Source organism: Mus musculus, chromosome 9 (assembly GCF_000001635.26).
Source record: "Mus musculus strain C57BL/6J chromosome 9, GRCm38.p6 C57BL/6J".
Taxonomy (NCBI): domain Eukaryota; kingdom Metazoa; phylum Chordata; class Mammalia; order Rodentia; family Muridae; genus Mus; species Mus musculus.
Window position 1 is genome coordinate 45615735 of NC_000075.6, and position 27297 is coordinate 45643031.

General features: G+C 48.8%; 1 protein-coding gene and 1 non-coding gene across 4 annotated transcripts in view; one reads left to right on the top strand and one right to left on the bottom strand.

Moving 5' to 3' along the window:
• Dscaml1 (DS cell adhesion molecule like 1) overlaps positions 1–27297 on the top strand; it is a 326281-nt gene that overhangs the window by 188302 nt on the left and 110682 nt on the right. The window lies entirely within an intron of this gene.
• On the bottom strand, positions 18972–19078 carry Gm22069. Its single transcript, XR_003948546.1, has one exon. It is a non-coding gene; the product is annotated as a U6 spliceosomal RNA (small nuclear RNA).

The following is a 27297-nucleotide window of genomic DNA, read 5'->3' on the forward strand; positions in this document are numbered from 1 at the left end:
AGGTAGAGTCACAGACAGGGCCTCTGGCTCGAGGCCCCTGGCCCTGAGTCCCTTGAGGGCTATTGTGAATGCTGCTTGCCCCGCTGTGTCTCCTTTGGTAAAACTGAAAAAGAATAGTATTGTGTGTCTCTAGGTAACCAGGCAAAAGGCCAAGTGAGACCCAGACCCCATTTATAAAGGCTACCAAGGGCATTGTAGCTTAACCGGTAGAATATTTGCCTAGTACGCATGAAGCCTTGGGTTATCCCCCAGCCATGCATAAGCCAGGCATGGTGGTGCACATCGGTAATCCTGGAACTTGGTAAATAGAAGCAGGAGGACAAGGAGTTCAAGTTTTTCCTTGGCTACATATTATGTTGAAGGCCAGTCTCAGCTACATGAGTCCTTGTCTCAAAACAAAAAAAGAATGCAAAACTGCAAAGCCACTTGGAAACCCTTGCAGTGTAGGTTGGATGCATCCCTGCCCTGGGCATAAACAGGAGGTTCCACCTTTGCCCACTTGTCCCAGAGTCCTTCCTGAGAAATGAGACTGAAGAGCATCCTGGCTCTGAGACCAGAGTTTGTAGGAAGCCTGGGATCTGCTCTGGGTCTCAGCAAGGCAGTAGGTCAGCTTCCCTTCCCTGGCAACAGGGGGAGTAGCCTTTCCCCTTATCCTTGACATCTCAGACGCTAGGAAGTGTCATGACCATTGGAGGTGTCTGCCCCTGGAGCCCCAGCCCCTGGTGAAATGAGTACAGAGGCATCTCTGTAAGCATTTCCAGGTAGCTGCCTCAGGGAGGATAAGCAGGAGGCAGGAGCATGGTGAAGGGGCAGAGAAACAGGGCTGTGCTGTGGGACAATCACATGGCCCTTCCCCTGGGCTAGCCTACCCTTGCTTACCTGCTGCACTTCTCTGTGTAGGTAAGTAGATCCAGTGGATGGGGATGCATGCCTCATAGCAGTCTCCTCCAGGCTGGCCAGGGCCTCATCAGTACCAAGAACTATACCAGGGTTCATGGTGATTTCATCTGACCTTCACAGACCTCTAAATGAGTCTTATTAGCTCCCTTTATTTTTGAGCCTGGAGAAGAGGACTTGCACAAACTAACGATCTGAGGCTCAAGCTGCCCAAGGTCAAAGGTTAGGCTGCTGAGTTACCGCAGTTAGGAGCACGACCCTGGGTTCAAACTGTCTGAGCTTGAGGCATATAAACCTGTGTACCCAGACTCTTCCATCTGAAGACTGAGGCTCGTGACAACATGTCCCTCGGGATCAGTTGCAAGAGAACACTTGGGAATATGTGTGAAGCTCTTAACACATCACCCAGAACACATCAAATGCGGCCTAGCAATAAACTTGATACAATGGCATTTGACCTTCTTTCTCAAGCTTGTTTTGCCTTCATAGTGAGAAGCTGAACACTCCAATAACAGCGTCCTTTGAAACAATGTAACAGATTTTCCTAAAGAAAGATCCCAAAGGCAGTCCTCAGGAGACTTCTAGAACAATAGAAGACCCCAGATCAGAGACAGGGGTGTTTAGGATATTAAAAGCTCTGTGCACATTGCTGGACTGCACTGTCCCAGCTGGGGGTCTGCTAGACCCCAACAGCTTCTCCAATGAGGCACACTGTGTTAGAGCAGAGGGACAACCAACTAGGACCTAGAAGAGAGGCAGGAGGTGACACAAACAGAAGCTCAGACTTGTGGAGAGCCTAACCTGTGATGTCCCTGAGGTCCCCGTGTCCCATGTGCTAAGGTCCTGATACATCAGGACCTACCACCTGCTTCCCCTTTTTGGTAAATGATTCTGATCCAGTGCTATGCCTGTCCCTCAGCTGTGGCCTTTGCTAACAGCTTCTTCAAGATATCCTTCTTTCCCAATCCCCATCTCCTTCTCTGCCTAGAGCTTAAAGGAAACCCACTTAGCGCCAAGCACAAAGACCCAGAGTTTGCCATTATCTGACCAGAGCCTTCAGTGTGGAGTGGGTCCCAGTGAGGACTCTGGATTGCCCAGAGGTGAAGGGTCCAGAGAAGAGGGAATGTGGCCTCCTCATACTTCTGTCTCCTCTTTCCAGAATGTTCACTACACTGCACTGAACGGTGCTCCTGAATCCTCTGTGTCAGGAGTATCTGGAAAAAGGACATTAGATGCTAGCTCCTGAGTCTGTTAAAAGCTGTCAAAGTGCAAGGATAATTTATGAAGAGAACTCTGGAGGAATACGGGCAGAGCAAAGGTGGTACAGAGAGCGTAGCCCAGACACATAAATATCTAAGGCAGCGGCACCGGATCCTGCCTCACCGCATCCCAAGACATCAGATATTACAGATCGCAGCTCGTGTGGTGCGCACACGTTCCTGCGGCTCTGACACAATACAGTAAATGCATTGTGACAGTAGCTGAGTGGATTCTATGTGCTGAACAGATGTCTTATAGCAGACAAGGATTCTGTGACTGTATCACATTGTGCTTTCATCAATTATACATCACTTCTCATTACAGAGGCAGGGGTTTAGTCCTAGATGCTGTAGCTGAGAGAGAAACCTGGACAGAGTAAGCAGCATGGAGAATTCAGGGCAATCTAGGTCTCTTTTGAGTCCTGGAGGTGCCAGAGCCAGCTCAACCGACCCCCAGAGACTCCACATCGTCCCCATACCCTGTTACCCCCTTACAAGTCTTAATCCACCCTCTCCTACACTCAGCCAACCAAGGGCATTTCTTTCATCCTTTGAAACAGTTATGACAAAGATCAAATGGTGTTGGGTAGAATGATAGCTCCATCCCGCAGGCCCCTTGTGCCGTCACCCAGATTGCAGAGCTACCAAGCCTTGCCCACTCTCACCTCCTACTTTTTGCCACGGTGTTTGAGTTTATGTTTGTGGAACCGGAGATCAAACCTAGAGTCTTGCATCTGTTAGGCAATTGCTCTGCTCCTGAGCCACACTGAGGCTGGAGTGAATCCCAAGCCTCTAATGATTTCACACCTACGTAACTCAGTGTGAATAAAAATTCATCTACTTTCCCATGCGGCTACATAACTATCACCACCGCTTAAGAAATTAACATTATTCCCTTATTAACAGCACTCAGCCTGCATCTGCTGGTCTTTGTGGTTCACAATCCTTTCCTAACCATGATCCTGGGACACCCCACTTTATGGTCTCAGCAGAGCATAACCAACAGTCCTGAAGTGCCTGTAGGCAGGTCCCAACAAGAAAGACATACGCCAGCCTCAACTTCTTTAATTTAATCCTTATCAAGGACACAGCTTTGACAAGGAATGTCCTAGAAGAACCTAAGAGGGCCACTGTAGAAGAAACAAACAAGTCTGACAAAATTATAGGGAATTCTGGGTAGTGTGTAGTAGACAAGCATTAAATACATATAGATGCTTGTTTTCTAATCATTCATTAACTTTTAGTTTCACAAATATTATTGCTGCAGATGTGGTCAACCAAATATTTTGTAACTTAAGGTGTGTGTGTCTCTGTGTGTGTGTGTGTGTGTGTGTGTGTCTGTGTCTGTGTCTGTACAGAGGCCACAGATCAATCTTGAGTGGCTCTCTCTCTCACTGGGACCTGGGGCTCACTCAAGTCGCTCAGCTCACTCACTGGACCTGGATCAATGAGTCCTAACAGACACCGCTGCCTCACCTCTCTAGTGCTGGGATTACAGAGGCATGCCACCAAGCCAGGCTTTTTACACGGGTACTAGAAATTGACTCAGTCCTCATGCCTGTGTGACAAGCACTTTACCCACTGAGCTATCTCCCCAGCCCAAAGTCAGTTTTGAGAAAAATATTACATAAACAGAATTCAGATCATGCTTAGAGAAGATCCCTTGTAAGAGTCAAGGCTCTGGCCCTTGAATACTCGCAGTCATGTGGCAGGGAACTAATTCGCTTTCCTCCTGTCCACTGGAACATACCTCATTAAGGTCGAACTCAAAGGAGCAAGAGAGTATTCCTTTACTGGAAAGCCCCATACAGAGGCGAATTTTAAGACCCACTAAGAACTCTCCCATCTGAAAGCTCCATGCACTTCATGTCCCCATTGCCAGGGGGCTGGTAATTCACAGCCTGAAATACTCTCAAACTGCTCTCCGTGCTCCAGGTCGTTAAGCTTGGTCATTGTAATAAGCATCGATTATCATGATCACCATTAGTGTATTTACCCAAGCCCTTGTGCATGGGGAAAGGCAGTAGGCTCTCATGCATCCCGTGCTTTACAAGAACGATTTGCCGTGTCTAAGAACCATTTCTAGAATTAATTTGCCTACTGCAAACAATTTATATTAATGAAAATACATTGGGTTGGGAGGGGGCGGGAGGGGGTGTTCTGCCTGCGGAGTGTGTTTGCTTTGTTCACCTAGAATAAAAAGACTTTGAGCGTGTTTGTTTTGCATAAATAAATAGCTGGGTGACAGGGGGATGGCTGCCCCGTGCATCTAATCCAACTTGGTCTAGCAGCCGTAGCAGCCACCACCAGGGCAGGAAGGGAGCCAGCAGGCTCCTCCTCCGGAGCTCTCTGGTTGCTTGCATCTTAATACCTAGTGATGTCTGTCATCTACCGATTCACCAGGCCCCCACCTAGGCTTGCGTTTGATCATGGCGGAAGCCACCAATCTCTTCTTTAGTCCCATCCAAGGCTTGAGATAAGCCAAGGTGAGGCCTCTGTGTCTCTTAATGCCACCTGGACAGCTTCCAAAACCCAAGTCGGACCTTGTTTTCCTTTGTAGCAGAGCTCTCCTCCTGTGTCTGCTTATTTTATTTATTTGGGTCGATGAGGCTCATTTTCCTCTCTACAGATGGCAGCAGGGTCCTCTGATCTCAGGCGATGAAAACATCACACTGATGTGACTGCTCTTCAGAGGAAGGAGGGAGATGGGGGTGGGTGGGGAGGAGATGGAAGAGGAAGAGAAAGGAGGCAGAGAGATGGGTACGGAGAGTGTAAAGTTGAAACAGGAGCCCCCACGCCTCTCCGGCTCTCCCAAGATCACCCTGGCCATGTCCCAGCCACTGATTCTGGGGTTCGAGTCAATGTTTGGGACTCAGTCTGCCTCACTGCTTCTTGAACTCCTTTTTGTGTGTTTGGATCTCAGCATCTCAGTTGTTTAGTGCTTGGTTGACAGATAGCAATGCTTTGTGGAATTATTCTCAGCAGCAGAGATAGCCACCACTCTGGAGGCTATGGGCCGTGAAGGCTGGTCCTCTGCCTCCGTGCCATCGGGAGCCTGTGTGAGTGCCCTGTGTGTGTGCCTTTCTTGCTCCCAGGGCCTGCAGGGGAAGAAAGATTTGTCTGTGTGGATTTATTTGGATGCTGTAGCTGTGTCATCCAGGATCCATTCATCCCTAAGTTAGCTGAGCTACAGAAGCCCAGGTGGGACATCCAAAGTGTCCAGATGGACATGAGTTTTCATAGAACGGCAGCCTACTCTCCCAGAGTGAGAAAGACAGTGACACACTGGTGTCACCTACCACAGAGTACATTACAATGAGTCCAAAAAGCACAGCAGAGAACGGGGGCCATGCTGCTGGGATTTCTGCCTGCCTCTAGCTGTGTGACCTCACTACCTATTTCCTTGGCCTACAGTGAGGACATAGAGCCATCCCCTTGTGAGCTTGAGAGAGTGAAGTGGGCTGATGTCGCCAGGATAGTTGGAATAGACCAGCCACATTGAAATGTCGTGTCCATCTTTGAGGAAAAAGTGCCAGGGGTGGTAGACTGCTCTGAGGCTTAGAAGAATCACACTGAAGCTCCAGGACATTAAAACTGGCCATCTCCAAGTCACAAGTGGGAATGGGCTAAGGAGGATTGGGAAGATAGTTGTCCCCTCCCCCCTTTAGAACTGTATCAGCTTGGAGTCCTTGGCTCACCCTACATCAGGGCAAGGATGAAGGCCAAGTGGAGATGTAGAAGAGGAGAGGAGAAAGGAGTGCTAGTCTGTACAGAAAGAGGGATACCATGTTTTTAAATCTCTGTGTGCGCGTGCATGTGTGTGTGCACATACGTGTGTGCGTGTATACAGGCTCATATACCACAGAGCACTTGTGTAGGTCAAATAACAATCTCACGTGTCTGTCGCTGCCTCTCATTTTGCTCAAGGCAGGGCCTCTTGTTGTCTTCCATTGAGTATGCCAGGCCAGCTGGGCCACATGCTCCTGCCACCTGCCTTCAGCCCCTTGTAACAGCATCCCTGGGATTATAGATGGGTAGGCTATCATGCTCAACTTTACCTGAGTTCCAGGGATTTGAACTCGGTTCCCCAGCCCAGGCCCGCCTTCACGTTTTCCCTTGTCTTTCTCTACTCCCAGAAGAATAGCAGCTCTGAACTGTCCCTGTCCCTCTAGTTTATCATCTTGAAGCTCTGGGCTACCTATATAAATGATGCGGAGACCCTGTGTCATTTTCATCATGGATCGCTTCTCCCTGGAAGAGCAAGTTGGGGCAGGGTTATCACTAGCCTTTCCAGCCTGGACCAGGACAATGGCATGACACACATTAATGTCCCCCAAACCTGTCATGGGGCCCCCGGGGTCAGGGGCATTGTGATAGGAAGTATGGGAGGAACAAAGACTGTAGACTGAGGAGCCCCGGTCTTGCTGCCCTCAAAGTGGTTTCCCTTGATCATGGCATGGCACTAGCCTTGCCTCAGCTTCTGTTTCCTCCTCAACTATGGTATGGTCATAATCATGGTATGGAGCTTGGGAGGGAATTCAATGAGCTTATACTCATGGTACCTGCCACAGCCCTCAGGAAGGCTGTTTCAGTAATCTGGATATGAGAAGGTAGTGGGGACAAGTCTTGACCCGAGAAGATATCCCTGGGGGCTGCAGCAGTAAGAAGGAGCCATGACAGAAGCCTTCTCTTTGTGTCCACCAACGGTCCCACCCAGAGGACTTACCACAGAAGAGCTGGCTTGCTTGTCTACCCTAAACAATAGGGCCCAATGGGGCTAAGGGGTGGAGGTGGGGCGGTAGGGCATGTCCTAGGGCATCTCGCCCTGTCAAAAAATAAAAAGGTCACCTTGTTCTTGGTACCATGCAAGGCAAGCCAGACCCCATCTTTGTCACCCCAAAGCTAAGATATTAAATACACTGAATATCTACAAAATTCAGTGAAAAGGAATTTGAACTCCTTAGAGATGTCAGCCCAGGTAGGGGAAACAGTCCCTCCTCCAGGAACCTCCCTGCAGCCAAATCTGCAGAAAATACAGAATGGTGACATAGCCCAGCAGGGAGGGCGGGGCTCTTCCTGCGTATAGAATCAGGGTCTGAATCTCAGGAGAGGGTTAAAATAGCTGGATTGTGGTTACACAGTGACAAAGAACAGAGCCAGGATTCAAGCCCAATTTTGTCAGACACCCTGTCCAAGCGCTTTCCTCACTACTACACTCAGGCTTACTGATTCCCTCAGCAAACGAGGTGGGGCATCTCCCGTAACAGCACATCGCTTTATAAGTACCACATCAAAACACGCACGTGGAGACGAGGGGAGGATTTCAGAGACAGAAGCATTGGGCAAGGCAGAGGGACAGAGGAAGACTGGGGAATGAGAGGCTCTCTAGAAGATTCTCTCTGGCACTCTACACTCAAAGAGCACCCCAAGAGACCTCGACACTCAACTGAACACATTGAGGCCCCTCCCCTTTGACATAACTCTTCAGGCAAAAGGTGAGAAGCAGAGAATGGGGAGCTAGACTGTGTACGTGTCACTAAGTCACACAGGTGCTGCCACAACACCCCAAAAGTGGGGGAAAAGAAAAGCCACAGAAAGGAGTCTTGGGGAGAAGTTGTGGTGGAGACCCCTCCCCAGCCTCACACAAACAACTCCCTGAGCTTGGGGAGCTAAGGAAATGGGAGCCAGAAAGGGAGTCCACCCACACTAATGCTGACTCCCCCATCTCCCCTGAGAACCAGGTTCAGATTTTCCCATCTGTGGTAAGCTGGGTGTACCAAGATCAGCATAGTGTGTGCCCCGAGCGTGACCCACTGAGTCCTCAAAGCTGTTCCCATGAGACTCAGAATGAACACAAATAGCTTTTCTGATAGGTATACTTTGGTTTGGGCTACTCCTCCTAACCATCCTGGGCTTGAGTAGAAGCCGGCACCTCGGAGGCTGCAGGGCTCTGACTCACCAATGGATCTAGGAAGAGGCAGGTGGCAGTCCCAGTGAAGAATCCCAACATCTGGAGTTTCAGAGCACAGCACAGACACTCTCCCTCCCGCTTCTCCTGGGGCTAGAGCCCCAAGTCAGAGAAGACAGAGGAGGCAAGGTTGAGTCAGTCATCTGAATGCGAGAGGACAGAAGCGGAGAAGAATTCAAATGTGTTTCTATTTTCTTAGTTCCCCGAGGATCCCTTAATGTTGCTTGGGGAGGGTAGAGGTGGAAAGGGCGGGGAGTAAGGGAAGCTCCACAAAGCACACTTGGCCTGTGGCCATGTGGAGATGCACCCTGTAGCGATGCTCAGGGAATTGGGGAAGCATCTCAAAACCCCAAAATGTCAGAGCTCCTATCCTTTGTCTAGAAGCTGTATACCTATTAAGATGCAGATTCCTGGAGAAGGCCTTTCCAACCCATATCCCACCTTTTACATTTCACCACTGCTGGACGGGGTTCACAATGACAGAGAGGGTAGGTACTGGAAAGGACTTCCCAGATCTCTGCCACACACACACACACACACACACACACACACACACACACACACACGAAGAAAAGGCAGGATAAGCTAAGTTACAAGGTAAGTCACATCAAAGCTGGCTCTCTGCTCTCCTGTGTATGTGTCAGGTACACCCAGAAGGCTCTAGGGCTGTTGACTAGAGGACAGATGTGCACATGCAAAGGAGATTCTGCTGGTGCTGGCTTGGAAAACAAAAAGCAACACTCATGTTGCTCACCAGGATGATCAGAGCAGTTCACCCCCGAGGAAGCGGTTGCTTCCACTGAACCTTCCAAGCAGATAGAACTCAAACTTGAGTCGCCAGGGGATTCTCACCTGGAAAGATAAGGTTGGACGAAGGGAGCTGGCCCACTGGGCTTGCACTGTGGGCACTGCCCATAGCAACAACAACAACAACAAGGTGGCAGGGATCGTGAGTCATGCCCGTACAATGTCTAAAACATGCCTGACAGAGGGGCATGATGGAGGGGAAGGGGAAAGGCAGAGGCGGAGGCTCTGTGACAAAAAGCCCGATGAGGAAAGACGTACTGAGGCAGGAAGGAAGAGGAGGTGACAGTAGGACCCCAGGCCACGTAGCCCCCACAAAGTTCTGTGATGGGTTGTGGTTTTTAGGTGCTGGAAACCAGTTGATCTCTGAATGGCCCAGGTTAGAGCATTCATCTCCCTTCCTCAGTGTCCCCATCTAACATGAATGGGTATATTAATGCTAACAGCAATGTCCTTGCGGTTGCAAAGGAACATCCCAGGGTAGCATAAGGAAATACAAAGCAAAAGTAACCAACCCAGTAACCCGGCAAGACTAGTTCTTTTTTTTTTTTAAGGGTGTGTCGTGATCCAAACCAGGCTGACAAGCACACACACACACACACACACACACACACACACATTCTAGGGCAGGAAGTTTACTTAGATTTTATTCTAATGTAGGTGGTACCTGTGTTTCATCCCATTGGTGGGAGCTCTCACCATCTCACAGGACTGCCAAACTCATAATCAGCACAGCGGGGAAGGATGTGAGGGGGAGTCAAGAACCAGAAACATCCAGGGTTTGGGCAGACAGGCACAAATACAAGCATGTCACCAGAGGGGCAGGTTTGCAGGATATTGGCCATGGCATGCTAGATACCTTAGATGGGGGGGGGGGAGGGGTTCATGCATTGTCTCCTACTCACAGTGTTGAGAAGGTGAAACAAGATCCTGGCCTGGGAGTACGTTGAAAACCCTCCTCAAGAGTGCTGTGCATGGTTTTGCCCCATGTCATCAGTAGAGGAAAGTTCTGTAGTTCTGCCATGTATGTCTCAACCTTAATCATTTTAAAGTCCAAAAGAAAATACCGCACAGTCTCCCAGGACAGGACCAGGCTCCTGGTGGCTAGTGATCACCAGCTCTAGTTTCCTAGGCTAACACCCACTAGAACCTACTAAGGTAAGGAAGGGCCAAGGAACTCCTGGCCACAGACACACCTCAAGGACCAAATGTCACTGCACGATCAGGTTCAGTCAACCCTAGCATAGAGGACCCTGGTACAGGGACCTGGAGACTTTTCTTCTCCCTTACAATCCTGTACTCTCCGTTGTGACTTGGCATGCCCAAGGGTCCCCCTCACTGTCCATCCAAGCATGAGCAACTCCCTCTCCCTCCCCGTCTATTTGCCCAGGCATCTTTAGGCAGGACCACTTACTTAATTTATTTATATTTATGAAACCTCCAAGTAGGTCAGTGCACTCGCATGCACATCTTAATAATTATTGATATGATAGTAGGAGAAGAGTGGGAGGCGGGGGTCACGTGGGCTGGAGGAGCTGGCTCCTCCCTCTCTCTACCAGCTAAAGTCCTCAGGGACTCTGTATGAGGCCAGTGCTTTTGTTGGTATGCTAATTGCTGAGTCTGTAGCCAAGGCTGCCTTCAGTAGCTCCAGACTCAGCACTTCTCCCAAGAAAGGGAGCACGGCTTTGTGGTTTCAAACCACACTGCATGGCCCACTCCCATTGGACTTGTAAATGGATTTGGAGACCCAAATCAACACAACACAGCAGAAGCAGAAATCAAATTAGACACTGGATCTGAGAGAAAATGGGCTGTGATTCTCACCACAAAAGGAACATGGTGTCTCTCTGCACCTGCGTCCTGAGAACCCATCCCACCCCTGTATGGTACATCGATCACCTCATACTGGTTTCCAGACTTGAGCCCCATACATTGGGAGTTTCTTCCTCTGTGAGAATGTTGTGTGCTCCTTAAGGAAAACTGGAAGCTGGGGACCAAGTATGGGTCTCTAAGTCACATATAAGAAGTGAATCCCGTAAGGTTAGAAGGAGCTCTAAAAACAAAAGCAGCGTGGAATCAACATGAATAACGAACTAAGTGTGCCCACGCTGATACCTAATCAGAGCAAACCTGGGTGCTCTGGGGTCATTTTAAAAACTGGTGTCACACCTCAGCAATTGTGTGACTTCAAGATGGTTATCAGCCACACTTGACTCATGTGTAATATGGGAAGAATAGTAGTAGCTAACTCAGAAGTGTCTCCAGAATGCGGAGATAATATATGCACACACATTTTCTACTGTGTAGATCTAACCTGCGTTCAACTCAGTGCATTCTGCTTAAACACATTATATTGAGTGAAAGGAGTCAGTCTCAAAAGGCTACCTGCTGTATAATTGCATTTATATGATGGTCTAGAAAAAGCGAAATTGTACAGACAGAAAATAGATGGGTGGTTGCCAGAAGCCGGGGCTGCGGAGAAGACACGACAAAGGGACAGGAAGGGATCTGGCAGGTGATAGAATTGTGTCCTTTGATTGTGGTGGTGGTTACCCAGCTGTATACGTATGTCAGAACTCCCAGAACTGTTCACTGAAATGGACAAATTATACTTCAACAAATCTAACTCTCTCCAAGAAAAGAGACAACACATCTCTATAAGATCTGCCGTGCATGCTATTTACCTCGCAAGCAGGTGCTATCCGGCAGTGTATACACTGGTAGCTGTTTTGGGGAGCCCCTTCTGGTCTCAAAGGGCAGAGAGCTGGCAGGTTTCTGCAAAGGGGAAAAAGGCCTCCATCAGCTATAAACGTCCTCAGAGGAGGAGGTGTGGGGCTTGGTGACCTGTGCTGGTCCCTTCCAGCTGCTGATACTCAGCGCAGGTTTTCCGATCCCTTGGCACACCAAGTTGCCTTTGCGTGAGAAATGGCTGCGAGGGTTTTATTCTGGTTTCCACACCTTGGCAGGCTGGCAGCCCTGGGCCCAGCCTCGGCACGTAATAGCCAGGTTCTGACTTTCTGCCATTGTTCCTTAATCTGTCTAATTTTAGGACCCTGTTCAGCATCTTCTCTGTGCTTACGGATCCCATTAATAATCATGATCAGCACTTACCTAGGTGCTTTTCATTTTCAAAGCCCATTAATTAACACTAATTAATCCACACAGCGGTGCTAGAAGGAAGGGGAGCTATCATTATCATGGTTGCAGAAAAGCGAGGACCGGGAAGGCTCCAGGTGACTTGCCTGTGGCGACAAAGAAGAGAAAAAGAAAAAAAAAATATAAAAACTCCTAGGCAGAGAACCCTAGTGACCAGATCTAAATTCAAGACCAAAACTATTAATGATCATAAAATAACCAACATTTATTGAGCAATTACTATGTATACTATATCATACAAAAGGTTTTTCTCTCTTCTCTCTCTCTCTCTCTCTCTCTCTCTCTCTCTGTGTGTGTGTGTGTGTGTGTGTGTGTATGAAAGGCAAAGAGGTATGTACATTTTGGATGGATATGTGCATATATGTATGTGGGTGTTTATATGCATGTATACAGGTGCTTGTGGAGGTCAGAGGTCAATGTCAGGTGTCTCCCTCTACATGCTCCACCTTACTGTATGACATAAGGCTTCCTTCCCACTGAATCTGGAGCTCATGTACCTGTCTAGACTACCTGCTCCAGGAGTCCTAGGGCTTCACCTTTGTCCATCTTCCCTACTCCCATGGGGTTACTGAAGTATGCTGCCATGCCTAGCTTTCACATGGGTGCTGGCAATCCAAACCCTGAGGATTACATAAGCAGGAAACACTACATCTGAGCCACATTGCCAGTGCCTACAAAGAGTTTTTCATACCTCTTCTCATTAAAGCACAGCAAGGTTACTGTGAGTGTCTGTGTTGTGATTCTCCGCATTTCACAGATAAAGAAAGGAGACCCAGAGAGACTAGGCAGCAGCCCAAGGTCACACAGTGATGCACAGCACAGTTAGCCTTTGCTTAGCCTCACTCTGCCTCACTGACCTTTAGAACTACGGGTTACACCTAGTCCTCATGCCAGGGCCAAGGTGGGAAAGTGCCTTGTCCTTCCCATGTGTTGACACGCCCAGTCAAGCAGCCATGGCTAGCATGAACCCCTACTCTCAGCCCTTCTTTAGCTCAGGAGATGACCATCAGTGTATTCTCCTGACAGACATCTACGGAGCTCAGTACAACCATGGCAGCCTGGAGGCTGAGTGGGGGCGGATCTCTTCTTCAAATTCACTGTGTCTTGTGAGCAAGGCCTATGATGTCTCAGACAGCCAGACCACTGAAGAGCTCCAAAAAGAGGCTCTCCGGTCACTCCATAGTCTAAACCACACCCCGAGGCTGCACAAACTCTTACATGGACTAACACAATCAATTATTAAATATTATAAATATATTATATACTGATAGAACTGGCCAGGAACCTATATTTATTCATTTATTTAATAAATGTTTATCAAGTACCTACATTATGCCCAGTCGGGTCCTAGGCACTAGGAATACAGCGGTAAACAAAATGAACGCAGTCATTGGCCTCGTGAGTCTTCCACACTAGAGGAGACAGAGACGACAAGAGAAGGGGGAAAAACATCATCCCTAGCTGGGAGATCGCAGTGGTGCGTGCTCCGTGGAGAATGAAAGGAGAAGCAAGTGTTCCATATCTACTTTAAATTGGGCAGCTAGGGAAGGCCTGTCTTAGGGGTTGACATTTAGCAGAGACCTAAATGCCAGGGCAGAGCCAGCTTTGTGACAGGAACAGCTGCTAAGCAGGAGGAGCAGCCGGTACCAAGCTCCACGGTGGGGATGATCTTCCTGTTCTTAAGGGACCGGCCCTGAGCTGGAGTGGCCAGGGTGGGATTAACAAAGGCCACAAAGGTGGGCAGTGGGCGGATTTGGGTCATAATAAAGAATCTGGAGCAAGCTGCATAGCTCACTTGGGAGAACATGCATGATGTCCTGGTTTGAGCCTCACCACCAAATAAGGCATAGAGGCTCATGTCTGAAGTCCCCAACACTCAGAAACTGAAGGCAGATGCCCAGAGACATCCTCGACTACATAGAAATTTCAAGGCCAGTGTGGTGGTTTGAATATGCTTGGCCCCAGAGAATGGCACTATTTGGAGGTGTGGCCTTGTTGGAATAGGCGTGGCCTTGTTGGACTAAGTGTGTCACTATGGGGGTAGGCTTGGAGACCCTCCTCTTAGCTGTCTGGAATTCAGTCTTCTCCTGTTTGTCTTTGGAATAAGATATAGAACTCTCAGCTTCTACAGTGCCATGCCTGCCTAGGAACCTCAGATTTTGTAAGCCAGCCCCAATTAAACGTTGTCCCTTTTAAGAGTTGCCTTGGTCATAGTGTCTCTTCTCAGCAATGAAACCCTAAGACAGAAGTCAGTACCAGGAGTGGTTTGAGAGAAGCAAAAGTATAAGGATGGATCTTAAATCTCTGGAATTGGCTTAATCGCTTGTCAGCACCTTATAATTCTCCAGACAGCCAGTTGGAGCTGCATGGGACTGGCTCAAAAAAAAGTTTTAACTTAGGCTGGAGTGATGGCTCAGTGGTTAAGAGCACTAACTGCTCTTCCAGAGGTCCTGAGTTCAATTCCCAGCAACCACATGGTGGCTCACAACCATCTGTAATGGGATCGGATGCCCTCTTCTGGTGTGTCTGAAGACAGCTACAGTGTACTCACATAAATAAATAAATAAATAAATAAATAAATATTTAAAAGTTTTAACTTAATAATTTAATTGACATGAAGGAAATTATATGTTAAGAGGAGTACCTTGGCTTTGTAGTGGGGGCTGAATTACAAGGGTCAAGAGTGAACAATGAAGCTGTGATGTCTGGGTGGGAAAGGAGAAAGGCGTATACAAGGTCAAGGCAAAGTACTTAGAGAGAAACAGATGGGTCTGGCATAGACGCAGAGAGAGCCAACAGGCCTTGCTAGTCAGTGGACAAGGATGGGAGCACAGGACCCGTGCACACTCCCAGAATTTGGAATTATTGGTGGAGCGTGGGAAGATTGGAGAGAGATAGGCCAGCTGTGGTGAGCCTGAAAGTCCTGTTTGGGACATGTTGGCTTTGCAATGACAATAAGATCCCAAGGGCAGGTGTCAAGAAGCCAGTTCTGGATTTCTTTCCAGCATAACTATAGACTTGGACTCATAGCCGTGTGTGTGTGTGTGTGTGTGTGTGTGTGTGTGTGTGTGTGTGTGTGTACAGAATCCATCGGAGAGATTCTGGATGGAGTCAAAGGGCGAGGGTGACCTTGGGGCCTAGCAGCACAGATGTGAACAGAAATGGAGACGAAGAAGGAGACCGGCAAGTGGGAAGCTGATGAATGGGAGGCTGACACATCCGAGAGGCTCTCAGGGTTATACAGACTGCAATGCAGCTGATAACCCTAGACTGGTCTATCACTGCCCTAAGGTTCTTCACGGGCTCCCAGGAACAGGTCATAGGCAGTAGGGCACAGGGTGGGACCCCTGAGCAGCATGCTGGTTTGCAGTGCGCAGATCCTCTTCTTGCCATGCTAAGGGATAGGTGTGAGCTTTGAGTATAGGCTGGGGTCACTCCATAGCATCTAACATGACCTTACGTAAGCTTCTTAGCCTGTTTCCCCACTTGGGAAATGAGAACTCTGAAAAAAAAAGCTCTTTCCTATGACCCAAGAGGACATCTGTGAAAGTGCTGTGCACATAATCATGGCCATGATTGGCTATAGGGAACGTACCTACAGATCACGACCGAGCCCTGCTATGAGAGGTCTCCAGAGCAGAAAGCCTTGAGTGAGTGGGAAACTGGACCGACACTCACTTACTTAACAAAAGCAGGCAGGACTCATTTGCCTCTATGCAGCTGAGTACCATCTCTTGACATGGCATATTCCTCAAATAGTGGGCTTCTCATAATTCATCTACAGGCCCTTACTAAGCAGCTACCAGGGGAAGAAGCCAATGTTATGAGCACAAATCCCCAGGGAAAGGTGGCTTCAGAGCGAGACAACCTGGGCAGAAGGATGTGAGTAGAGCTATAGTCTGGTTGTGAATGTAGCCCACAGTGAATCTCCCACAGAACACTCCAGATGGGGTATGAGGAACCATAGTTTCCTCTGGCTTCCCCACTAGGATGGATGACAGACCTTATCTCTCAGCTGTGAATTCAGGGGCCATAGCTGGGCCAGCCTTTGTCTAAGAGCATTGTTACTGGGAGGATGAAGGCAAGAAAACCCTGGTAGACAGGCAGAGGATAGCATGATGCTGTGACACTCCACCCACACCCACTTTCCCTTAAACAGTTGCTTTGAGCCATAGAGCAGAACGCTTGTTTGGACTCTGGATGGATCTTCCCTTGGGACATCTGGGGGTCACCACAGCCCTTTTGAGGGTCACTAGTGCTTCTGGGGCCCTTTGAGTAGAGGAAGGAGCCCCAACATAGATATAAGTGAGAGCTGAAGGGAGCTGGGCTTCAGGGACAGGAACCCCCAAAGTCTGGGGTCTTGTCTCAGTGTGACCACACCCACACTCAGTCCCCGGTCGCAGGGAAGTTGCCACTCTTTTCTCTGGCCTGCATCCTTTGCTGTAAAACACAGACAACAGTCCCACCCTACAGGTCTATGGAGAGCTCTCAGCCAGTGAGCCAGTGTCCAGTGCATAGTAGTTGCTTAGCTAATGATTGCAATAGCAGTAATGGTAAGAGTTGAGCTCTAAAAATAAACAAAACAAAACAAAACAAAAAACAAACAAAAAAGAGTTGGGCTTCAAAGGACCCTTGGCTCCCCATCCAGGACATGAGATCATGTCCCACAACTACTGGCTCCAGAACACAGAAAGCAGGCTCAGCCCTAGATCCTAAGGAGCTACAGCCCCCCCCCCCCGGCCCTCTCCCCATCAAGGCTCTGCTCTCTAGCCCCTGCTGCAGCCCCTAATGAGGCTTGGGCTTCATTACCTCATTTGCCTGGGCTGGTGCCCAGCTGAAGAGAATTTGACACGGGAGCTAGGTTCTGTAAGAGGCTGGCATTAATCCTCCAAGCTTAGCAGCTACCTTCCTCTGCCACGTGCAGAAAGCTGGCCTTGTGGCTGGCACGGAGCCAGACCGGTGGGAGACAGAGGCCTCCTCCCCTGAGGTGTTCCAGCGACAAAGGCTTCAGCCTCAGCACCCGGCTCCAGCTGCCGTGGCCAGTGACTTCCTTGTGTCACAGTGGGTCCTCCTCAGCTTCTCCCTCGTGAAGGGTCACGGCCTTCAGTGGTCCTTGGAGCTAGAGGGCAAAGTCAGCAGAGAGCCACACCACCGACCACTAACTACCACATACCACAGAAGCATTTACAAAGTCTAGGAAGAGATAGTTTGTTCAAACACACAATAATCCAAGTCCTTTACTACAGGACTTCTCAGAGCCATTAACGGTTCTGGGTGCTCATGTAGCTGAGACTAGATGTCTTAGTTTTCCATGCTAGTAACATAGTATTGAGGACTTGTAAATAAGAAACGGGTCTATTTGTTCTCACAGCCCTGGCCATCTGATGCTGGCCTTTCTGGCAGAGTGCCAAGGTAGTGCAAGGCAAAAAACCAAACTAAGCTAGCTTTGGGAGCAGACACTCTCAGCAAAACACATCAGTCCTCCAGCTGCATAGCAAGATTAATCAATTCACAAAAGCAAAGCCCTAGCCCCCTCTTAAAGGTCCCACCTGGTCCAGCCTTTAATATGTTATAGTGGACTCTTCATTACAACCTAAGTTACAGATGGGACAGACACTGCAAAAAAGCACAGCAATGAGGGAGCCTAATGTCCTTGGGAATCTTGTACCCTGATTCGGGGAAGACAGAAAACAAGTCTTTGGGTTAGATGTGGAAAGGAAGGGACGAGGGGATAATTATGTCATAGTGGCTATAAGGGCCTGGGAACACAGGACTCACTGTGTGCTCTGAGGGCACCTTAGGACTGAAATTCCTTGGGAGAGGTCTTGAGGAATGCTGTAAAGAAACCCTTTAAACACAGAGATCTGATGTGTCAGTCTTTGGCATAGCATTCAAGGCTTGTGAGTCAGCCCCAGCCGTTGTCTGGCTTCTCTCACTCGGACCCTCTATAAAGTGTGGATGGATTGCAAGCCCACATCCCATGCTCACAGTTTGTACAAGGTGTTCCTTCTTCCAGAAGGCTCTCTCCTGCTTCCTGAACCTGGGAAGTATGTCCCTGTCCTTCAGGGCTGGACCAGACAGGGAGGGGGCATCTGCTTTGGTAAACACCTTGACTTCATGATTGATCAAACACCTTGATTCCACCTGAGTGCTCTCACTCACAGTACATTACAGAGCTGATCAGGAGAAAGATCAGTTCTTTCAAGTTTCTTCTTTCTCCTGAGTTCTTTGAGCCTCCAAACAAGTAGAGAGGAAATACAGATGACAATGATGCTCAGGCCTGGAGTAAGGGCATCACTCAGCCACTTGGCCCTTCCTGGCCGCAGGGCAGGCTGTGAAATGTAGTTTCACTTTTTCCTGCAGGATGGAGGAATGTGAGCAATAGCACAATACTCCTGGCCAGTTTTCAAATGTCACCATCCCTGGAAAGAGTTTGTGCTCTCATTCGCTAACCTTAGGGTTTTTTTGTTTTGGGGGGTTTTTTTAAAGATATTTTCTTTATTTACAGTTCAAATGTTATCTCCTTTCCTGGTTTTCCCTCCAAAAACCCCCTATCCTTTTCCCCATTTCCCTGCTCACCCACCAACCACCCACTCCTGCTTCCTGGCCCTGGCATTCCCCTACACTGGGGCATAGAACCTTCACAGGACCAAGGGCCTCTCCCCCCGCCCCCCCATTGATGACCAGCTAGGCCATCCTCTGCTACATATGCAGCTAGAGACATGAGTCCCACCATATGTTTTCTTTGGTTGGTGGTTTAGTCCCTGGTAGCTCTGGGGGTACTGGTTAGTCCATATTGTTGTTCTTCCAATAGGGTTGCAAACTCCCTCAGCTCCTTGGGTCCTTTCTCTAGCGCCTTCATTGGGGACCCTGTGTTCCATCCAAAAAAAAATATGGAACGCTTCATGAATTTGCATGTCATCCTTGTGCAGGGGCCATGCTAATTTTTTCTCTATTGTTCCAATTTTAGTCTATGTGCTGCCTAAGCGAGCACCTAACCTTAGGTCTTACAGGAATGCCTCTTCCCACCCAGGCAGGATGCCTTCTGTCTCTAACATCTTTAACTGCCTTTCCAAATCTTCAGAGCACTCAAGGGTTAGCATTACACAAGGAAGCCTTTTTATAGATGGTGGGCAGGATCACTGAAGGCCTACCACCACTCACTCGAATCAAGTATCCTGGGATTCAACAGCTAGTGAAATATAGAGCAAAACTACCAAAGCTCAGTACAGCATGAAAAGATCACATGACTTATGCCAATTGTTTCATCAGAAGCATGATGTCTCGTACAATGGTGTGGGTGGAGGATACTACTCCAATTAGCCCCCTGTAATCCACAGTTCTTATCCAGGAGCCATCTGGACGCTTCAAGCAGGAATGAGGCTATGCAGCTGCTCACATGGCTCTGTCCCTCACCGGCTTCTTAGGCCCAGCCCACACTCTTTGGCCTGGCCTGGTGATAAGGAAAAACAGGCCACTCTTTACACCTGCTGCACCCACCACTGGAGCCTTCTCCTCAGATCTAATGGCAGCTGAGCTGATATGGCAGATGCTGCTTGTCCATCAGCCATACCTGGCTCTGGAAAGAGCTGTAGCAGGGCAAACAGCCTCCATCCCCAGTGCACTGTCCTTGAGGAGGCAAATGCATGTATCGCACTCTGAGGGAATGACTCGCCACCCACTGCAGGGACCATGCACCTCCTCAACTGTCTTAAGTTTTATCAGTCCTGTTTGACTAATGATCATGTCAAATGACTTTTGCTGAGGAGTCGTGCATAAAGGTCTTTCACTCCAGATAGAGCAATGATGGCAGACCAGAATGGGGGACAATCCCACCCCAGTCTACTTTAGTGAGCCTGGGAGATGAATGAATTTCTTGCATTAGCATGAGTGATTCAAAGGCAGCTGCATCCCACCCCCAAGCCTGTGGGATTCCCCCACCCCACACAAGCCTGCAGGATCCCATGTGATGAGTTGAAAGACGCATCCCTGGAGCTCCCTGGGCAGCTTGCAGGCAGCTCCACCAAAGAGTCTCCTCTCCCCAGCCATTGATTACTGCTTAGGTAGCCTTGGAGAGGGACCTGCAGAGCTTTAGCCTTCTGAGCCAGCCTTCTCCCTCCTGGAGGGAATGTTTCAATTAGGAGAAAATAGCTACATAGTGTACTCAGAGAACAAAGGGCTTCTGTACAGGCAGACTGCTCACACTCACTCGGTTCTACCCAGGAAGCTACAAGCTGGCAATTTATCCATCAGTCCAAGTCCTCAGGACAGGACTCAGTGGCCATCCTGGTACACTTCTAGAGAATAGAAGTAGGAACGGATTGGTTAAAGCTTTAAAGTCAGGCCTGCTCTTTGGTTTCTTGCAGATGATGTTTCATGGGTATGAACCCTTGAATCCCTAACATTGCCCTGCCCCTTCCCACACTGTATCACTGGCCTCCACCACTGTTCCCTGGGTGCTCCAAGCAAGCCGCTAATGGCATTGGCAGCCTCCACTCAGTTTGATGTAGAACTGCTTCCAATAAGCCTTGAACCTGGAAAGTCATTTTTTACTTTCTTGCAGAATTCTGAGGCTACCATTTAGATCCATGATGAGCCAGGCATCCACAGAGCTTCTCAACATTGTATCGGTTCCTATTTGCCCTGAGGGTGATCCGCCGTATCCTAGGAGGCTTCAGTAGAGAAAGCAGGGCTACACTGATCACATTCCTTCCACTTCCCATTTCTGTAATGACCTCTCCTCATACTAAGCCTCTTCTTCTCCCTCCATTTACCACCCTACTTCTACCACATTTCCATGAAAGGGTTTATGCAGTGTCACAAACCAAGCACAAACGCAGTCAATGAGTGAAGGACGAGCCACAGGCAAACATACTCCAAATGACTCCCATGGATGTGAATTCCCTCTGGGATTCAAATTCACTCAAATCCCACAGGGATGTGGAAGCTGCCAGGTAAATCAGCATTTAAGTTTTTAATGCAACTGCCCCATGACTCCTCCTTCTCGGATCTACCTAGCTTTTCCCCTATGCTCAGGGAATCCCAGTTGACCAACCCTGGAGTCGGGAAGACGGAAGCCAAGCTTGACTGTCCAGGACTACGCTGTATTGTATCATCCAGTCCACCCATTTTTCGTTAGTAGTTTGGGATGTTCCATTCTCTGTTTCTTTTACCTTCTCTCCCTTCCCGAGTCTTAGAATGTTCCTCCTATGTGAAAAGAAATGTCGAAAGTAAAATAAAGCGACAGCCTGTCCCAGAGCTAGCCACGCAGTAAATGACACACCATCAGCAAATGTCCAAGGATTTGGATGATGGCGTGTGACATTTGGTGCATCTCAGCAGGCAGAGTTAGGAGGGGTATCATAAGGGCAGAAACACAGATGCAGAATAAAAATAATAATTTTTTTCATATTCTGGTTTATATCACATCTTCAAGCCTTACAATCTCCATGTGACATGGATGTAGTTATCCTAGCTCTAGAACTCCTCCTTTATCCACCCATCTTCCACCCACCCATCCATCTGTACATCACAGACACCTACTCTTAGACACTGGCTAAGAACTAACAATGTTTGGTCTCAGGTCCAGGAGGTCCATTGCTTTCTAGGAACTTGTGATCCTCAAACCTTGGGCTTCAACAGACTTGCCCTTCTGCCAAGGACACCCACATGTCAGCATTTCAGTGTGACTGACATCTGATGAAGTCACATGCCACATGCTGGAGCACAGAGCCAGGAATGATTCCAAGGGGGTGTGGGAGGGCACACAGAAGGGATGGCATTGGCATGGGGGTTGGCCTGTGCTGTCTGGTGAGGAGCCTTGGAGTCAAGGCAGAGGGGAAAGGGATGGCTGTGGTGTGTTCAGAGGACAGCCTACTCGTGGAGAAAGGCATAGGGAGAGTTCAAGTGGATTCCTTTGGACCCACAGTGCATGTGTTGCTGGGCTTAGCTCTTCTGGCTTCCAGTCTAGACAGAATTTTAGAGGCCTACTATCATGTTCTGGTCTTAGTGCTGTCAGACCCAAAGCACCAGCCTGTCACCACCCTGAGCCAAAACTACTTCTCATCATCATCCTATGAAACCCATTCTCCCTCCGTGCACTCTCCCCAGCAAAGACCATGAGGCTATGGCATTCTTTTCCCTTCCCCCACCCCAAACCCATCCTGCACCCCTTTCTCCTGGCCCTCCATGTCCAGGAGGTCACTGCAACCATGCCACATCTATCCAGTGACTGTGTCAAATGTCATGGGACGCACTGAGGACACAGTGGATCAGGATAGATATGGCTCTGTCCTCAAAGGGAAAAGTTTAGAAGGGGTGGTTACAGGGGAAGTTTATACAAATCCTGGAACAATTGGAATGGCTCCCCAGTGCTTGCAAGGGTGTTTTGGTAGAAATGAAAGTTGAGAAGACACACGATATTAGCCATGGATGGAGGGAGGATGGGAACCTACAAAGGCCAGAAGGAAAGAGGACCAGGCACCGAGAGAGGCTCTGGGAGGCTAAAATTGGGCAGGGGACGAAGGCAGGCAGGAGCCATGCTGGGGAACTGGGCCAAGGCTTTGTCTGGGAAAGCCTGTCTGGGTGACTGGCAGGTTCCAAACATCACCACAGCAACACAACCACCACTGCATGGAGTGACAGAAGAAAGGAAAAATCAGCATGGAAACCAGGCAAGGTTTAAAGTCACCTAGCATAGTGCACTGTTTTGCACAAAGAAGCCAAAACCTAGAGGAGCAGTTTGGCAGGAATTGTTCAGGCTCCAGGTTTCCCCACACACGGGTCCATGCTGGCTTTTCTGGGCTACAGCTTCCTTTCTCACTGGGGAGGGACCGAAAGATGCATGAGGGAGCAGACCTGAGCACCACTGTCCCCTGTCATAGTGAGAGAAGGGCAGTGACTAGTCAGTCTCCCTGGGTATAAAGTTCTGCTCAGCCCTGGCCTGCGGAGCTCTTACTCAGAGCTCATTAGTGAGCCTTGGCTCCCCATAATCTGGGGAGGGTTTTACTCCCATAGCTTAAGCTATCTTGCTCTCCACCTGATGCTGGCTCTGCCTAGGGCTCTGGAACCCATCCTCCAACCCTAGGCTCCCTCTGGATAGCCTGGAGCCCAGTCTACACAGACCCAGCCAAGAGAGAAAGAAAAGGCTTTTTAATTCATGTTCTGTTACTGCGTCGTGATTACAGTGGAGATGGATTTTTGCAATATTAAGTAAAAGCCTTGGAGAGGGTGGGTAGTGGGGGAGTGTGGGTACACAGATCAAAGCTGTCACTTCAAGTATAGATGGCCAGGACAGGATCTTAAGCCAGTTCTATGGGCCCTAGGAGCCTCACCAAGACACTCAGGTAAATAGCCAGAAGCTAGATTCCAGGTCCCCTTTAAAGATCAGGAAAGGGCCTGTTCTAGTCCTAAAAGACTCTAAAAAAAAAACCTTGCTGGGCATCCAAAACCTGGGTTCTGATTTTGACTTCCCCATTGTCTTAGTTATTTTTCTATTGCTGTTATAAGGACCAGGCCACTTACAGAAGAGTTTATAGGGGCTTATGGTTTCAGAGGGTGAGTCCATGACAGCCACATGAAGGTAGATGATGTCGAGTGACTGCAGCAGCAGCAGCTGAGGGCTCACAGCTTGAAGCCTCAAAGCCTAACCTCAGTGACACACCTCCTCCAACGAGGCCACACCTCCTAATCCTTCCCAAACAGTTTTACCAACTGGGAGCAAAGTATTCAAGTATAGGTAGGAGCCTATGGGGGCCTTTCTCACTTAAACCATCCCATCCACAAATGAGCTAGTTATCAACAGTCTTAAGTGTATGATAGATTACTGACATTTAGCCAATCTATTCATATACATGAGGCAAATCAACTGAAGAGATGTATTTGAAAGAACTAATTCAAAACTATGGGCATGTGATGCTAAGAGAGGAACCCTAGTGGTAAATAGTGCTGCTGGTTAAATGCAAATACTCCATTTAAAATGCTAGGATCATGCCTGACACATAGTAGGAAATTGCCTTAGTCCATCTCTTGCTGCCATAACAAGATACTCCAGGCAAGTAAATCAAACACCCAAAAAGAATGCCTCATAGTTGTGAAGACTAGGAAGACTGAAGGCCAAGGTGAAGGGGGCTCCTCTAGCCAGGTCCTTGCTGCTTATTATAATACGATGGCAAACATCACATGATGGGGGGCTGAACCTCAACTACTTCCAACACAGCAGACTTTGGCATATGAATTACAGTTAATTAGACCTTAAAGGTTCCACTTTGTAATAGTGTAATGGTGGTGACTGAGAGTCAGTATGAGTTGTTTGGAGGGGACATTCAAACCACAGCAATGACCAGCAGGTGGTGTCTGCACTTAGATATACTAGTATTTCCATCACCATTGTCAGAAAAATACCAACCTTTCCAGCCCTTGAGTTCTTCAGTCTCTCCCTTGTCAGGATTGCCCCTTTGCCCTTCCAACACAAGAGATCTCCTACATCCCATCCCAGCGCCGGAACCTGTCTAAGCTGATGTGGGAAACCTACCTGTTTGTGTTACTTTTCTCATTGCAGTGATCAAACACTGGATGAGAAACCCCTGACTGGAGAAAAGCTTGCTTTAGCTCATGGTTGGCAGAGATACGGTGGGTCATGGTGGAGGAGGGCGTGGAAGTGGGAGTGGCCCCAGTTGTAGAAGCAGGAGTGTGAGGCCACTTGCTCACATTTGGAAGGACCCAGAAATGGAGAAATGGGAGCTTTGCCTCTCATATGAATTCCAAGCCCATGGGGCGGGTTCATCTACTTCATGATTGATCTTCCTTCCTCAGTTAAACCTCTCTGGAGATTCCCTCAAAAGCACGTCCAAAAATATGCCCTGTAGATGACTCTAAATCCAGCCCAGTTGACACTGAAAATTAGCCATCATGCCACCCAAGAAGCTCTCAGCAGAGGCTGGACCCTCTCAGGGATGAAGCCAACCTTTTCCCATCTGCCTCTCCCAGCCAAGCTCCAAGCTCCAGGCCCACCATTCTCCAAGCCCCCTCTTTCCTCTAACCTAACTCACGTCCACCAACCCTCACACCTGAGCTTCAAGGCACTCCTTGACTTCAGTGGTGAGATCTCAGCTCAGGACACCCTATCTCCCTAGAGTATGCTAATGTGACACTGGCTGAATTCGGTGCCCAAGTTCTTCTCTCCTGCTTTCCCCTACATTCCTCTGACCTGCCAGCACCGCTGACATCTGGGCCTCAGACACCTCTTTTGCTGGACCTGTCCCACATCTTTAGAACATCTCTGACCTCTACCACGCCACTCGATGACAGTGGCAAGTAGCCCTAATCTCGTCGAGACAAAAATGTTTCTGGACTTTGCAAATGTCCCCTGAGGCCGAAATTACCCCTGAGGAACCCCACCCTAAAGCTATAACCCACTTTATCCACTAACATGTTTAACCTTTCTCTCTACTCCACCCTTCTTGCTGCACATCCTTCCCTCTTTCTGATCCTCTCCTGATCAGACCTCAGACCACCCCCCCACCCCCAGATTCCCGCCACTCCAAGGTACTCCACAGCCCCAACTCATCCCAGCAGCCCCTTCTCTGGCTGAGCTTCTGCTCTTTCTTCAGTCCGCCCAAAGCCACAGATGCTGAAGAAGAGGCAGATGGAGAAAATTGCACTCCACGGAATGCTTTGTTACAGCCTGGGGCTGCTGCCTGGATTCCTGTTCACATAAAAGACAAGAAGAGGGTATGGGACCTGAGTGAAGCAGGCAGGGGATCCTGAGAAGCTACAGCCTGGCTCCCTCCCCAGCCCTGCTGACTTTACCCCCTCAGGCACCTCCAGGGATGAGAGGGAAAGAGTTGAGCTGAGAAGCCCCCAAGCTTTGCTGGGGCACTGAGAGCAGGAAGAAAACAGAATGGAAAAGTCTCTTATAAACATTCAGGGTACCAGGGCCCTTGCATTCCAGGGAAGCAACCTGGGCTCCTCGTCCCAGAATGTTAGCAGCAACAATCTGTCTTCTGCCCAGTTCTGTGTCAGCTCCAGACTCCTGTAAGTCCCCACATAGCCTCCTACTAAGCTCCTACTCAGCCCTCACTTTCACAGAAAGACCACTCAAAGCCCTCATCCTGTTGGAAAGATTCCCCCATCCAAAGTCTAGTCTAACCTCCACCCTGTCTGGTCCTATAGATACTGACACTCTCCTTCCTGTGTCATCACCAGAAAGGGACATTGTTCTGCTCTTCCTGAAAAAGAATCGCCATACCATATCACCACTAGTACCTCTTTCCCCAGAACAATCCAATACATTAAAATGGAAGAGGTAGGCATGGGAGTTACCAGTCTCTAGGCAGGTAACTCTAAAGGTGTGCCAACCCTTCCCCTGTGCATTGCCATCCTACTAGACTCTTTGAGGCCCTGAGCCCTCACGTGGAAGACCAAGGTAGAGCTGCACCTGTCTCTTTTTAGTCACACAGGTACATAGATGACTTGACTAGAGCATCAGGCCTTGTCCCTCATCCAGATCTAGAGTTCAGCAAGATCTCATCAAGGTTGTGTTCATGGGTTCCTCTCTCTCCATATTTTTCATCACCAGCTTCTGCTTGCTTCTTTCTGGGCCGCCTACTTGGTGACAGAACCATGTAATGATTAGATACTATCCATAAACCTGGAAAAGAAAATGTCTAGTCTTACCATCTAGCCCCTAAGCATCTTGTTTATAGGTCTGTGTCTGTTCACATCCTTACAGTGTGAGCCCCTGAAGGCCACTAAAGTTCTACACAGTAAGTACTGAGGCTATCAAGGGCATGGTGTCCACATAGGCACCAGTGTCCAGTCTGAGTAAGATCCTGATATTCAAGATGTGTGCTAGCTTGAGGGATGGTGTGAAAATAGCCAACCTTGAAAAAAAGTGATCAATGCTATAAGAAAAATCAGTGTACATGTGAGGGGAGCCCAGACTACACAGTAACTAACACTAGCAAGTCCACTCTAAATACAGAAGGTCACCCCAATAATAAAGGCAGAAGAGAGAGGGGCTGTATTCAGGGCCCAGGATGGGCAGGCACACAAAATGTGGCATTCTCTGAGGCTGTGGGCATCCCTGTGGTAGAAGGTTGAAATAAAATAGACCAAAGGCAATGAGATCTTGTTTTGATGCCATGGCACTGCACTTGGATGCCTGTCACCAAAGCCATCTGCAGTGGCTCAGCCAAATTAGAGAATATAATT